At 37.0% G+C, this 17,018-nt stretch overlaps 1 protein-coding gene across 1 annotated transcript in view; it reads left to right on the forward strand.

Annotated features, from left to right (window-relative positions):
- The first annotated feature begins 3,574 nt into the window (after positions 1–3,574).
- LOC129923933 (zwei Ig domain protein zig-8-like) overlaps positions 3,575–17,018 on the forward strand; it is a 297,168-nt gene continuing 283,724 nt past the window's right edge. Inside the window, exon 1 of the mRNA XM_056017139.1 lies at positions 3,575–3,740. The gene's annotated coding sequence lies outside the window, so the exon portion shown is untranslated. The remainder of the gene's footprint in view (positions 3,741–17,018) is intronic.

A 17,018-nucleotide genomic window follows, 5' to 3' on the forward strand; every position in this document is an offset into this window, starting at 1 on the left:
TCGCTACAGCAACAGTATGTAGCAAGAGGCAAAAATAGATACTTTGTGATTGATTCTTGACTATTGCTGTCATGAGACTGACCTAGAGTAACTGAATTCAAACTTTAGAAAGCGTCCAATTCTTCGTTGTATTTATATCTACCTATTAACCATTATGAAGTATATATTATGTTTTATTAAATTAATTTTGATTTTTCTCCAGCAATATACAATATTATATCCCTCATCTTATGAAGGACTTAAGTCCTAAGTGTACATCAGGGGTAGCGAGGTTCGAACTCTGGCCATCTTCACGAACGTCCTAAGCACACGACACTCAACCAGGCCTGACGCCTCACAACTTGTTTAAATGTGAAATCTGTGCAAACGTCCGGTGCAGTCATGACTACTGAAGATGTGAGGCTATATGTTTATCAACCATTTCAAAACAATCTAACAAGACATGCTAATTTTAAAGCAAAAAACATTTGGTAAGCCTCTGCAACGCTGCCATCTATAAATTTTTCTTTTATGCTAAATAAAAAGAACTAGGTAATATTCTCTATGTCACGTTTTAGCACCAGGTCTAGCTTAAAAGATTTGCAGTTTAAGGTACTAACTTACTAAAGATTTTCCTAGTTGCATTTTCATTATCTGATGAGAACTTGGCGCATATCGGATGTAAATGAAAGTTGATGACCTAGCTGCAAATTACTAAGTGAAACAAAGAAGTCAACAAAGAAACAAAGAACTAAAAGAACATTACACTAAAGATAAGTAAGTAAAAAAAAATCCACTGCACTTTTTTTCCTACACATTCGCCAGCAATTTATTAAATGCTTTGAGAGACTAGAATGCCAACGAAATCTTTTTGAAAAAAAACAACAACAAGGTTACAAAGACAGTTTGTGTGGAAACACAAACTCAAAATCGGCCCCCGAAGTGGTCCAACCTGGCAGGAAAAAAGGCAGGTTTCAATATTTTCAGACAGAATATCATAATGAAATGTAGAAAAAGATTGACAGATCCTGTGTGGTGCCCCAAAGGTCCAGCAGACCAAGGGTTAGGCGAAAGTGAATGTGAAGTTAGATGTGAACCTGGCCTAACTGATGTATTTAATGAATTTAATTGATCTATTTGTTTTGTAAAGGGTCAATCTCTTATTCAAAGCGTGAAGAAAAAAAAATTTCCGTAAAAAAAAAAAAATACTTTAGTATTGTGTTTGATATGCTTGGACGTTCACGCGATAATATGAAAAACTACTTATTAATTGTTGTTTTAAATTATGTCCAACGTATTTGCATAGTAAATAGATTTTTTTCTCGTTAAAAAAAAGTTAACATTTTTTTTTTGTAAATGTATTTAGAATGACAGAGCTTACATAACTTAGCAGTACAATTGTAAAAATAAATATAATAAAATAATTTTGACCAAAACTCTAAAACCACCATTGTTTTGTTACTATTAATAGTGAATAATAGTAAAAAAAAAATGGTGTATTATTACTGTACGAGAACAACATAATTAATTTAAAAAAGTAGATTTTTCTCTTTCAGAAAAGTAAAAAGTAGCTGTTGCATCAGAACTATGAATGATCTAAAATATCATGATGTCCAATTTTCATTTTCTCTTCTAGTTTCTGAGATGTAAACGGTACGACGGACGGACGGACAGACGGACAGACAGGCCACACAAAACTAATGCGTCTTTTCCCCTTTTGGGGGCCGCTAAAAAAGCGATTAAGTTTTAATAACGAAACGAATTCAGGGCATTTAGAAAATGCGATATGTTTACTTAGGGACAAGGAATCAACTCTGGTATTACTGTTTAACAGATAGAAGAGTAGTGCTAGAATTGTTGTTGTTTTTTCAAGAGAGAGAAAGAGAGTGAGAGAGAAAGAGAGAGTAAGATAAAACAAGAGAGAGTGAGATAGAACAAGAGAGAGAAAGAGAGAGTGAGAGAGAACAAGAGAGAGTGAGATAGAACAAGAGAGAGTGAGATAGAACAAGAGAAAGAAAGAGAAAGAGAGAACAAGAGAGAGAAAAAGAGAGTGAGAGAGCACTTGACAGAGTGTGAGAGATAAACAAATAGACAATGAAACTGTATTCAGAGTTCCTAGCCTTGCTTCTGATTAAGTTAGTGGTGAGTGCGCAGTGTAAGGAACTCTAAAGATGCACTACTATTGTTGTTATGTTGGCTATTGTTGTTATGTTGGCTAATTAGAGGAAAGAATCAAGTGAACACTTGATAGTTCCCAGGATGCCAAAGAAGAAAAAAAAAAGTATCTTCGTTTAATAAAGACACTTCGTGTAACTACACAGACGTCTGTAGGCTGGATTAGTTTCGTTTTGTTTGATTTCATTCAGTTGGCTCCAATGGCGGTGGAACATTACGAAGTCACGGTCGAGAGAAAACGTTTCCTAAGTCTTTCATCTTAAACATCCATACCTCCCCCCTCTCTTCAACCCCCCCCCCCCCCACTTTTTATTTTTTTTACTTATGTAGTTAAGAAGAGAGATTCTTAGCCCTCCCCCCCCCCCCCCTCCAAACCAGTCACCTAATGTTTCTGCACCTACTTAAAAGAGGTGTTCTGTTGTCCTGGGCTATTACAAAAGGATAAAAATAATCAAACTCTCAGGTCGATGGTTGAGTTAAGAAGGTAGAGCGAGAGAGAACAAATAAAAACATCTTTATTTTATTTCTCCTTCTCCCTCTCCCTCTCTCTCTTACCCCCTCTCCCTCTCCCTCTCTCTCTCTTACTCCCTCTTCCTGTCTCTCTATCTCTAACCACTTTGCCTACCCCACTACCCTAAGTCGTCTACAAAGCTATGTCATCTTGCCAGCGGTGGGGAAGGGAAGTAATTCAACAAAATGACGCGTCGAAGTGCATTTGCAGATTTCCAGCTTTCAAACTGGCGAAAGAGAATAGAAAACATCGATTCTTCATTCTTTCTTTTCATCTATCCTTCTCCTTTCTCTCGCTCTATTTTTATTTTAGTAAAATTGTCATCATTTTCTTTCTTTTCATCTTATGTTCATGTCTTTCTTCTTTTCATCTAAGTACGGTCATTCTTTTTTTCTCTCTTGTCTTTCCATTCTTCTCCTTCTTTAGTTTAATTCTTTCTATTCCTGTTGCACCTCTTGTTTTTGTATGTTATTTTGTTTCGTTCCTCTATTTTCTTTGCTTCAGTTCCACATTTTTCTTTTTTTTTTTTGCCTCAACTCATTACCCACAAGTCTACGTAACTAGTCGAGTCATTGGATGAGCACACACAAAAAAACTTTGTTTTTGTTTTGTCGCCCCCCCCCCCTCCCCATGCCTGTTCTCCCCAGGTAGTAGACTAGCAATCTGTGTGTTGCTCGTACATACCAGTATATTGATATAGCACACTGTGTCTGGGGGGTCAAATGTATATAGAAGTGTATGCTGAAAAGAATGTCTAGTACATGTGTATTCTGAAGCAATTGAAATAATAGATACTAGTTTTCAGGATGCTTTTTTTTTGGGGGGGGGGGGGGGTTTGGGGGGGATTGAAAAATGCGTGGATCAATGTTGTGTTGTTTGTCTATGTTGTGTTGTTTGTCTATGTTAAGTGTTATCTTATATGTTACCATAGTTTCATGTATGTCATAGCGTTTGATGTAGAGAATTCTTGAATGGGATATATTAAGAAGCGCTAATTGAACGTTTCGAGTCAAAGAATTCTTGAATGGGATACATTAATTCAGACACTTTGAGAATCACTCTTTAGTTCGCAAAGGTAAGTATTTTCATGAATCTATCTATAGCTATTCTATTAACTTGCATGTTTAGAGACTCGCGACTTGTAGGTGGAGAAAAAAGAAAGAGATAAAGAGACGAGGTCCTCAGCTTAGAGTTTAGTGCCGCATCTAAAAGTTTAAAAACGTTTTAGTAAGTATTTTTTTCAGGTAGATATTGCTATACTTCTTTCACAAGAAAATATAAGATCTTACTTAAGGTATTTGAAATAGAAATGTTTTTGTGTTACTGGCATCAGACTATATAGAAAATCACTTGCGTACATAAAATCTTTAACTTGCGGCTCCTCGTTCAGAGTCAATCTTCACTTGAATGGCTGCCTGGTCGTGCGGTTTGCGCGCTGGACTGTTGTTCAGATTTATCGATGGTCCCGGGTTCAAACCCTGCCCGCTCCCATCCCCTGTCGTCCTGCGGGTGGTTTGGACTAGGAAGTAAACTATCTTCAACTCTGAAGGAACATGCGAAACATGTCAAACATTTTACAAACAAAACGTAACATCTCACTGTTTTCATTGTCTATCAAAAAGTGTATTTAAGTTACAGGTTTGTCACTTCTCAAGCCAACGCAGTAGCCACTCTACTAGCGAAGAGTCTATGAACATGGAAGATTGTTAGGGTTATCTATTGTTTCTATTTTATGTTTGTGTTCACTAAGCCTCAGCCGACAATCTATAAAGGGGACTAATTCAGCTTATACTATCACTTCAGTCACGTAAAAATCGTTTCCTTTGCTTAAGATACCAAACAAAATAATTTATTATTAAGAGTTAATTTAAGTACCCAATCTCGGATCAACATGTTGGTTAACTTTTTAAATTGATTGTTATGTTGTCAGGTAAAAGAAATAATTGTACACAATTTCTGCTTGATCCGAGATTGGGTGTGAAAGAAATAACTTGTACAAACTTTTAACCTTGCAGACAGACTGACAGACAGAGTTGATATAAGATCTGTAAAAAAAATAGAGAATCTTGGACGTTTCCTAAAAGTCAAGACTTCAAATAGATTTTAAATGGATGTGAATAAACATAATAAAAATGGCGGTCTGTCTCGTCTGCTAGTTCAATCTAAGAATATCTTTGTCTACTCTTGGGACTTTCAGATAGGTCAAATTTAATTTGTATTTCTATTTCTCATTGTTGAGTGCTCAGATTGTATAAAAGTATGTGCTTGGAAAGGGGCGGGAGGAATACACTCTCTGAGTCAGGGGTAGGGAGAGAGGAGGTTTGAAGATATGTACAGCAGAAGCGTAAGGCTTGTCTGCCCTTGGTTTCTTCCAAATCTTGATCAACCCAATATTTTGGCGATTTATATTGTCATGTCAGGTGGCCACGAGTGTTTCTATAATTAGAATGTCTAGTCATACGTAACGGTGGATGTTGTAGTCTTTGGGGTTTTGAGTTCACTAGATCTAGTTCTTGGTTGTGTGCAGGGGCGGACTGGGTGTCAAAATCGACATGGGCATTTATATAAAATCCTCCCCAAAATTTCTATATCATATGATGGACATCCAATTCTAGATCTACTTGTCCTCAAAATCATTATAAGGTTGATAGCGCTAGCTTTATATAAGCCTTGTGTTGCATTTCTACCGCTAAGTATGTAGGCCCTAAAAGGATGAAGCCTACTGCATTGTCTACGGATAAAGGCTATTACATTATTTCATAAAATGTGTTTGATTCAAATAGTATTACACTTTTAGACTACTCTAGAGTCTGTGAAAGATTTTTAGCGGCCCCTGAAAGGGGAAAAGACGCTATTAGTTTTGTGCGAAATGTATGTCCGTCTGTCCGTCCGTCCCGTTTAGATCTCATAAACTAGAAAAGATATTGAAAATCCGACATCACAATATTTTAGACCATTCAAAGTTCTCATGCAACGGCTACTTTTTTTTTCTGAAAGCGAAAAATCTAATTTTTAAAATCAGTTATGCAAGCAGTTTTTTAAAGAGAAAAAGCTAATTAGAATGCATTATAAGCTAGACCTAATTGAAAACAAATAGTAATCTTGTAAAATTCATTTTCCTGAACTTCTTTTGATGCGGCGAAGTTATTATTATATTTTTTTTACATCAGTTAGTCCAGGGGAGGCGCGGTGGCTGAGCGGTAAAGCTTGGCTTCCGAACCGGAGGTACCGGGTTCGAATCCTTGTGAAGACTGGGATTTTCAACTTTGGAATCTTTCGGCGCCTCTGAGTCCACTCAGCTCTAATGGGTACCTGACATTAGTTGGGGAAAAGTAAAGGCGGTTGGTCGTTGTGCTGGCTACTTGACACCATCGTTAACCGCAGGCCACAAAAAACATGAACTTTACATCATCTGTCCTATAGACCACAAGGTCTGAAAGGGGAACTAGTTAGGCCAGGTTCACATCTAACTTTACATTCACTTTCACCTATCCTTTGATCTGCGGGAAAGTTGGGGCACTACACAAGATCTGTTAACCTTCTTTCTTCATTCTTATCTTTCATTTGTCTGATATAATTTCATTCGGATGTTCTTTCTGAAAATATTGAAGCCTGCCTGGGTGAACCACTTCGGGGGCCGATTTTGAGTTTGTGTTCCACACCAACTGTCTTTTGTAACCTTGTTTTTTTTAAAAAAAGACGCTCAGAGGGCCTTCTTATAAGAGAATATTATAAAACCTTTAACAATTTGAGAAGTGCCTTAGTGGCATCCATGCGGCACTTTTGGTGGACCTAATGGCCCATTTCGGTACCGGCCCCCCGGGCATTTGCCCAAATGCCCATATAGCCATTCCGCCTCTGATTGTGTTAGTCAAAGAGTCTTAGAAAACCTAGACAGTTTTTATTGTCAGCCTTTATGTAAAACGTTAATGAAAATGGCGTACAAAAAATCACTAAAAATAATAATATTTAAAATAAAATGGCTGTTATAGGTTGTAGTGTAGCTCCAGGTAGATAGCCCAGTCTCACGTGTGAATGAATATAAGATCATTTCTAAATATCTTATTTGAATTCAAATATGTACAAGTAATACTTCGAATACTTTCTTTTATAAAAAAAAAAGACCATGAATAAACCTACTATGATGAGTCTGGTAAGCAAAATATTTTTTAAGATGCTTAAAAAAACAACAACACAAAGCTAATTTAAGGAATAGTTCCACAGTTACAATCACATCTCTCAATAGGGTAGGATTTCTTTCCCCTTTACAATACTAATCAACATGATTAATTAACGAATTTATTAATATTTTGATTGATTTTTTTTTTAGGTACAGTAAATAATTGTATAAAATTTCAACTTGATCTAAGATTGGTTTGGGTATATGTTGATCACTACCTTTTATCAGATAGACAGTGAATTAATATACGATTTGTAATAAACTTAGAAAAGGTAAGCGAAAAGAACGAAGTAGTGGGTATTTTTGACTACAAATAATGGAACAAATTTTTACTGTTAAAAACTAGTGATTGTACTTTGTTTTTGGTAATTAGAAAATTACTATTAAAGCTTCAAGATACATGACCTAGGACCTTATTTACATCAAAGTCAAAGGTCAGTGAATATAGCTTTATACGCAGAAATATGATATAACTTTTCGCATAGATTCAAGGCATTCAATACAAATTTGTGTTAACTCTTGCAGTTGTGGAGAAAAAAAAAGTAATTAGATGAAGACTTGTTCTCACATTAAGTCTAGTAACTTTTCTCTCTATTCAAAACATCTTTGAAATTTAAAAAATAATATTTAAAAAAAAAATATTCTCAACATATGGAACATTTGTACCTTTCTCTTTGTTTTGTTCTCTTTGAAAAACATAATTCTCTTGCCAACAACCTTTGTTAATACTAATTATCTTTTAACAATCGTCTGAAGCTTTTGTGCTGTGACATATTGAATGTAACATTTATGGTTTGGATAATTTATTTTATTTGTTTCGTGGCTAGAAATGGTGGAGGAAAACTTGCAAAATGTGATTCGTCGAGAATAGACATCATTCAATTTGACATTAAATTTTATTTTTGGTCATGCTGACCTATAAAGGTGGGAAATTGGAAAAAAAAAAAGGTTCCATTGGAAAAATTAAACTGATTTTTTCCCCTAGTGATTTATTCTTGATTCCTAGAAATGTAAAAAGTTTAGAAGATGGGAGTTTTGAGAATATTTATTTTGATTTCGTATTTAAAGACTAAGACTAAGACTAAGACTAAGACTGCTTTATTGATCCTTACGGAAATTTGTTGTGATTACAAGGATTCGTTTCTCATATAAAGACAACACAACAGAAAAATACACATAAATACAACAGACAACATAAAGAGTTCATTCAGCGACTACAAACAGGAATCTTGGTGCATTTCATGTTCCCTGATCAATGAGTGGCGGTGATAGAGTCTGACCGAGTGAGGTACGAACGAGTTTTTGTACCGCTCCGTTCTTGTTTTGATTGACAGCAGTCGCCCACTTCGCGACGACCTAGAGTAGTTCTGATGGAGCGGGTGGCCGTTGTCTTCCAAGATTTTTTCGATTTTTCTTAGGCACGTTTGTTCAAAAAGTTCCTTTAAATGTGGTAATGTTGTGAGTGTAATTTTTTATGCTTTTTTAATGATGTTTTCTAGACGTTGCAACAGTTTAGATGAGGCGTTGCCTTGCCAACAACTTATTCCGTATGTTAGCAGATTTTGTACAGTCGCGCCGTAAAATGTCTCAAGGATCTTCTTGTTTAATTTAAAACTGTTGAGTTTGTATAGAAAAAAGAGTCGCTGGGCTGTTTTCTTTGTCAGAGTTCCAAGGTGGTCTTCTCATGAAAGCTTGTTGTTGATGGTAACGCCTAGATATTTATATGCCTTTACTTGTTCTATAGATGTAGTGTTTATTTGCAGTTCACGTATAGTTTGTTTTTTCTTTCTAAAATCTATTATAAGTTCTTTAGTTTTTGTTACATTCAGTTCAAGAAAGTTGTCGGTGCACCAGTTTGTAAACTCTTCTATCGAGCTTCGATACTGAGTTTCGTCTCCTGAAATAAGACCGACTATGGCAGTATCATCAGCGAATTTAATGAGTTTAACTGAGTCATAGATGCTTCTTATGTCATTAGTGTAAAGAGTGTATAGTACAGGAGAAAGTACACAACCTTGTGGAGCACCCGTACATAGTACTCGAGTTGACGATTTGGTGTTGTTGATTTTAACATACTGGGGCCGTTGGATTAAAAAGTTTAGAACCCATGCTTGCAAGTAAGGGCTTACATTTAAGTTACTCAGTTACTCTAAATTACAGCTGTTCCTATTTGGAACAAAATGTTCTCGTCTGCTCCGTGAAAACGTCATCTCTACACTTCCTGTGTTACACGTCACAAGTACATGTCAACGAACACGTCATACTGAAATGTCATATGTACGACGCCTGAGACGATTGGTCTTAGTTTGTTTTGAATTTGCGAATGTCATGACGACCAATTAGTTACGCCATCTAATATGTTTCAACGACGACTTATGCAAAAGTAAATATTCATGAAAAGAATAAAGATATATTACTATTATTGTTATTATATAAATATTTAATTATCAATAGTTAATTAACTAACTGGTTAAATTTTGTTTTATTGATTCCTGTTTTGTCAGGTACAAAAAATAATTGTGCGAAATTTCAACTTGATCCGAGATTTGGTGTGGGGTGAAATCTTTTGTGTGAAATTGATTAAAGTAAAGTTTCAGCCCAGTAATTATTTTTGAATTAGAGGCCTAAAATGGTTTCCATTGATTTATATATCTGAACGAAAATTAAAGAATGCGAAATTTAAAAAAACAAAATGAGGCATAAAGATATCATATGAATATGATTAAAGAAAAAAAATTAAACTTGACGATCTAAATCCACCATATGAGCTGCATGATATCATTCTCATTCAGAACAAATTAAAAAAAAAATAGTTTTAAGTTCTTCAGCATTTGGTCCTAAAGTAAAAAGAAATGAGTACTCACAAATATTCATGCATAATAGTCTTAATTGTATTAGCATGTATGTCTAATCGTCCGTCTATCTCACTTCAGCCCAAGGAGGGACCCGGCCAGCATAAAAACATCTTTCCATACAGATCTATCCTGTGCTCTTCTTAGCTGTAGTAGATCCGCCTCTGACACCATCACATTTGTCTCATCTAATCGTACTCAATCATTAAACGTAGCAAGCATGCATTCGTAAAGTTTCTCAGTTTGTTGATTGCCGTGATGATTGTGGTGATTGTGATGATTGTGGTCTCCTTTCAGTCTTCGCCAGAGCGTAATGATCTGTTGATTGTTTTAACAGAGGCACCGCCCCACTAGAGCCAAAATGAGTCCTTGTTGACTTGCTGAAACAATTACAATGAGACAGTTACAAGATCTGTTGGGAGCAGATTGAAATCGGCTCCCTGTTGGCTCCACCCTTCCTGTTTTCTCACAACATTGAAGGGGCAAAGGGGGGAAATATTCACGTCCAGAGAAACACTTATCAAGACACACTTATCAAGACACACTTATCAATACAACTTTGTGGATTCTTGCCTGCAGAACTCAATCAAAAGAAAGATTGTCTTTTAACACGTGACTTTTCTTCTAGTCGGAGAGTGTGGATAGAAAGAAACATTTTCAGATCCAAACAGATGGCATGAATTTGAATGCTAAAATAAATGAATAAATGTTAAGATTTGTTAATATTTTTTTTTTGTTATTAATTTTATGTTGACTCTAAAAACATAAGATCTGATCTTCGTGTGTGCGTGTTTCACTTCTGTTATTATTATTTTGTAATAGTTACTACAGCGATTGGACCCCCACAATGACCTGCTAACGAGTCTAAAAAAAAATGGAAATTAAAGCTCTATGGCCATAGTACATGGTCTTCGGGGCTTGAAAAGACCTTCCTTCAGGAAACAGTACCAGGAAAAAGAGGCAGACTAAGGGAAGACAACATAAAAGACGGGCCAGCTATTTTAAGAGGTTCTATCCAAGGCAAAAGAGGAATGGAGTAAAATGGTTGACAATTTTGGCTGGTGCCCCAACGGTCCAACAGACTAAGGGCTAGGTGAATGTGAAGAGTTCACGCAAATAAAGGTAAACAAATGAAAGTAAAACAACTGCGTGACCCAATGCCTCCATATCAACCCTCTCAGTGCGTCGCACATCTTTAATGCAGTATGTGAAGTATCTAAATACGACAGAGATTTCCCTTTGGGAATCTGGTTCAATAAAATCGAATACATCGTATACTTCGAATGCTATAAATAACGATAACTCTGCTTTGATTAGATATGTAATTATACGGTTATGAGAGATTTTCACATTAAACTAAAGAATGTCAAGGAAGCTGAATTGAGCTTTAGTGTTGCCAACTTTAAAAAGAATTAAGCTCTAATTTAACAATATCTCAATGTGTAGCAGTTCATCTTTGTATCAGTTCTCCAATATTACTGCTAGTTCATTGTCCGTTTGTTTTTTTTGAACAACTTTGAAGTCCTATAAAGAAAGTCTAGCACTTCTCCCAGAGTGAAAGTATTTGTTGCTGCAAACGAAAAGAGCTTAGACAATTGGATTGTGCAGTGCTTTAAAGTGCATACACATTTCAGGTCCTTTATTTTTTAAACCCAAGCGTATCAGCATTCCCTTTAGTTTGCTCACCGGATACGCCAGAAAACCAAATATATATTCTGAAAGGCTGTAGCATTATTTTAAAACTTATACACGAAAAAATGTTGTAAGTTTGAAGTCAGAAGCTAAATTCGTGTATAGGACGCATTTTCTGTTTCCTATGTTTCAAACAAGACTATGACAACTGAACCCAGACTATGACAACTGAACCCAGACTATGACAACTGAACCCAGACTATGACAACTGAACCCAGACTATGACAACTGAACCCAGACTATGACAACTGAACCCAGACTATGACAACTGAACCCAGACTATGACAACTGAACCCAGACTATGACAACTGAACCCAGACTATGACAACTGAACCCAGACTATGACAACTGAGCCCAGACTATGACAACTGAGCCCAGACTATGACAACTGAACCCAGACTATGACAACTGAACCCAGACTATGACAACTGAACCCAGACTATGACAACTGAACCCAGACTATGACAACTGAACCCAGACTATGACAACTGAACCCAGACTATGACAACTGAACCCAGACTATGACAACTGAACCCAGACTATGACAACTGAACCCAGACTATGACAACTGAACCCAGACTATGACAACTGAACCCAGACTATGACAACTGAACCCAGACTATGACAACTGTGATGCTCAATTTTAGTTTTATTTCCTTACAAAGATTTTATCAACTCATTTTGTCTGTCGGTCTGTCGGTCTGCATGTTTGATAAAAAGTTTCTACACGTTATTTCTCCCACACTCAATCTCGGAGACGGTAGGGTCACAGAAAGGTCAGCATAGATGCCACTATTTCACGTACTCAATTATTGAAGGTTTTATAATGATCTCTTATAAAAGTGCCCCCTGGGCGTCGTGTTTAGAAAAATCTTTTAATGACTCTGTTTCTGTTTCCTATGTTTCAAACAAGACTATGACAACTGAACCCAGACTATGACAACTGAACCCAGACTATGACAACTGAACCCAGACTATGACAACTGAACCCAGACTATGACAACTGAACCCAGACTATGACATCTGAACCCAGACTATGACAACTGAACCCAGACTATGACAACTGAACCCAGACTATGACAACTGAACCCAGACTATGACAACTGAACCCAGACTATGACAACTGAACCCAGACTATGACAACTGAACCCAGACTATGACAACTGAGCCCAGACTATGACAACTGAGCCCAGACTATGACAACTGAACCCAGACTATGACAACTGAACCCAGACTATGACAACTGAACCCAGACTATGACAACTGAACCCAGACTATGACAACTGAACCCAGACTATGACAACTGAACCCAGACTATGACAACTGAACCCAGACTATGACAACTGAACCCAGACTATGACAACTGAACCCAGACTATGACAACTGAACCCAGACTATGACAACTGAACCCAGACTATGACCCAGACTATGACAACTGAACCCAGACTATGACAACTGAACCCAGACTATGACAACTGTGATGCTCAATTTTAGTTTTATTTCCTTACAAAGATTTTATCAACTCATTTTGTCTGTCGGTCTGTCGGTCTGCATGTTTGATAAAAAGTTTCTACACGTTATTTCTCCCACACTCAATCTCGGAGACGGTAGGGTCACAGAAAGGTCAGCATAGATGCCACTATTTCACGTACTCAATTATTGAAGGTTTTATAATGATCTCTTATAAAAGTGCCCCCTGGGCGTCGTGTTTAGAAAAATCTTTTAATGACTCTACAGCACAACACTAATTTAATCACAATATAATTTTAACACATACTAATAACACATAATAACCTACTAGCCTACATCGTAGACAGTGCTACTAGTAGGCTTCATCCTTTTAGGGGCCTACATACGTAACGATTAAAAAACAACATAAGGCTTATATTTCTTATACAGATCTAGAGCTCACTGTACGCACGTGTACACCACTCCATACAGTATGAAACTTAACATAATGACTTTGAGAACAGGTAGGCCTAGAATTGGATGTCCATCAAACGATGTACAATTTGTGGTCCTTATTGTAGAGAAAAGGCCGGGTCAATTTGGACATCTAGTCCGCTCTTGATTATATGTACTCACAAGAGTCGGGACACGCACAGAGCAAGCAATGGTAGCATAGATACAGGCTACAAGATTATTATAATAATGAAGGCTACAGTTCATGAGTCAAATAATATAAACAAGAGTATTTAATGTTGTTTTTAAAGACGTCATCATTATTTATATTCATGTTGCACAAATCTAAAAAAAAAAAATATTTTTATTTAGTAATACGAAAAAGTCCAAATTTTTTTCTCTTGGTTCCAGAGCACGCGCCATAACTGAAGTCGTCTGCTCCAATTTATCCAATGCACGCATAATAAATGGAGATGAAAAGGGCAAACACTGGTCTGTACGTTGACACGCTGATAGCAGAGAGAGACAATGTGTGTGTGTGTGCGTGTGTGTGAGAGAGAGTGTGTGTATGTGTGTGTGTGTGTGAGTGTGCACGTTTCCATTGAAGATAAAAAACGTTTCGTTGAAATTTAAAAAGATAAAAAACACAGACTGAAAAATGGTTAATAATATAAGAAAGAAAAAAAAAAAGGTGTCTGAAAGGGTTACTGTTTAATTCATCACTTCACCACTTCTCTCCCCCCCTCACCCTCGGTGCCTGCTCGTCAAACATAAATGCACTGTGACTCCAGCCGCCCCTTCAAGCACGACCCACCAGCACGGCCCACCCTTGGATAAGTAGCGATGTTTGCGCTAGACAAATTGAACCCGGTTCAGTAGCGCGAGATTCTTGCCTAAAAAGTGAAGAGATCTCCACTCTAAGACTTCAGTGTTTCTCCATGGGGTTAGGATTTCATCGCCTGGGAAAAAAAAAAGGGGGGGGGGGGGGACGCCTTGCTGTAGCCATTTAATCCAAGCTATACACAGATGTCAATAATGCTACCTTATATCAGGTAGTCGCTATATACAATTGACCTGTGGGGTCTGGTTACATTAGAATAGTGTCTGGCGCAAACAGCGAGTCTCAGGTTGGGATTTTCAAAGTAGTCTATGTTATAAGCTAACAATAAGCATTCATTTAGGTGAAGATTGTCAAACTAATACTAGGGGATTTCTTAAATATGCATCGGCGGTCCACCTTGTGGGTCCGCTGTGATGAATTCGCTAAAAAGATCTTTAAATTACATTATGTAGAGATTAACACATAAGCAAATGAAAGTTATTGTAAAAGTTATCAAGCGATTTTTTTTTTTTTTTTTTTTATTTTTTTTTTGTTCTTCATGCAATAAAGAAAAACATTAAAATACTTTATGCAACTTATAGCGCGAATGGATTTTGGTTTCTTAACAATGAATGAATGTTAGATTACAAAACAATAAAACCTTTTGTGTTTCGCTCCACCTCCAGCCCCCTTTCTCCCTGAAAATGAATCCTGGTTTAGTGAATGTATAGATCTAGTACACCTTTTAATATTGAAACTTTGCCTACGCCATCCTCTTTGGAACTTCTGAGACTTACAAGAGATTTCATTGAATTAGTTACTACTCAGCCTTGGTTCCATTATATAGAATAAAAACCAAAAGATTAGACATATCTCATATGTTGGTCAAGTCATCTGAACGCTCCGACATAACAATGAGAACGAGGAAGAAGAAGAAAGAGATTTAAGTCTTTTTTTGAAAGTCCTACATTCTCATGAATACCTTTGCTTAACACAACAGTGACAACTCCAATAATTATGTCATTAAATTTAGCTCTGTCTGCCGCTGTCTTAACTTTTCTCTTAAAAATATAATATTTAATACATCTGATACTATTCTACTGTTGCATGTTTAACGATCAATAATTCGCCATGGATCCTGATAACCCAATGACAAAATGTGATGTGGAAATATGTCAAACGTTGAAAACAAAAATCCCTAGATGAAAGAAAGACCTCAGTCAAACAGGACACCGAGATAAAAAGAAACAATGCCCCCGTTTCGTGATCATAATAAAAAACGGATCGATCGGCTTTTTGCATATCTTTCTTGTGGGAATCTCCAACGCAAACTGTGGCTCTTGTTTGAGCGTGTGCAGGGAAAAAAAATCTTGCTCCAAGCGTGCTGAAGTCGAGAGAGAAAAAACATAATTTTATTTGATGAAAGGCCGTCAATAGAAAGTGATTTTATCTTTGGTTCATCTTCCTTCTTTAGATTCATAGTCTTGAAATCAGCGACATGTTTCTACATGGAAGGCAAAAAGAGAATGGAGAAAAGATGAAGTAGAGGAAGCACCGATTCCGAAGATGCTCTTTTTAAAGAATATTTTAGAACCATTTTATAGATTTCTGTTACATTTTGTAACATTGCTTTTTAATGTAGTCGAAAAGGAAATGATACATAGATCTAGATTTTATTTTTACTTCAAATTTGTCAAGATAGATCCAATATGTAAGCATCCTCTTCAATTATGGCCTTTGTGGTCAATCTAGGATTATAAGTGCTTGAACAGTAGGGCCGGCTTTAGACCGGCAGATAAAGTAAAGCTCATCTGTTTCTATGGCTTACGGTTAACGAGGGTGTCATGTGGTCAGCACAACGACCAACCGCCTTTACTTTCTTCAACTATTGTCCGGTACCCATTAGAGTTAGGTTAACTTAGGGGCATCCTAAACATCCAGAAATTATTATACCCAGCCTGCAAAGAAATTCGAACTCGAAACTCCAAACCCCAAGCTGTGGAGCACTCAACGTCGGGCATGATGAATTTTAATGTCTCAGATGATTAGATAAGGTCAAGTAGAAAGATTAAAATAGCGCATAGAGCAGGGGTGCTCAACCTGTGGGTCGCGACCCCTTAAGGGGTCGATTGACGATTTTTCAGGGGTCGCCTAAGACCATCGAGAATATGGATTGTATTTAGTGTATTCTTCTATTGCTGTGTATGTTATTGGAAGGGTGGGGGGTCGCGGCAGAGTGGGGGATAGTAAAAAGGGGTCGCCGAACTTAAAAGGTTGAGAACCGCTGGCATAGAGTATTTCTCTTCTCCCGTTAGATTTCTGTGTATGAATTCCTAAGTTTCTGGGACTTCTATGCTAATGCTAAATCGTGCAATTAGCATCCAATAATCTGTGAAGACAAGCTTCTCAGCACTTGTGTTTGCATTCATTCGAGTTAATTTCCCAGTATTTCTCGGAATTCCTATCAGATTATGAAGAGCGTTTCTTGGGGCACATGCGGGAAATCGAGTTTTGTGCTTGGCAGGGTCGTTCACATGACAGCCTCATCTGCAGCAACGGTCAGCCAATGTGATCTGATGATAGGAGCTAATGATTCGATTGCCTTGGCGTGGGGGGTTAGAGGGCACATGTGCGTTTAGCTCATCGTTAGAGAGGGACTTTAAGGTTAAAGGTCACAGCAACGTTAAGCCTATCGTTACGGGATTTGGAGAAATTCATACAACGTCTTGGCGTTGTAATGAGAAATCAGTTTTTCAACATAACTGGACACTTGCATCCATTCATGTTATGGTGTGTATGTATGTATGTATGTATGTATGTATGTATGTATGTATGTATGTATGTATGTATGTATGTATGTATGTATGTATGTTTGTAAGTATGTGTGTATGTATGTATGTATGTATG

Source organism: Biomphalaria glabrata, chromosome 1, assembly GCF_947242115.1.
Source record: "Biomphalaria glabrata chromosome 1, xgBioGlab47.1, whole genome shotgun sequence".
Classification (NCBI taxonomy): Eukaryota; Metazoa; Mollusca; class Gastropoda; family Planorbidae; genus Biomphalaria; species Biomphalaria glabrata.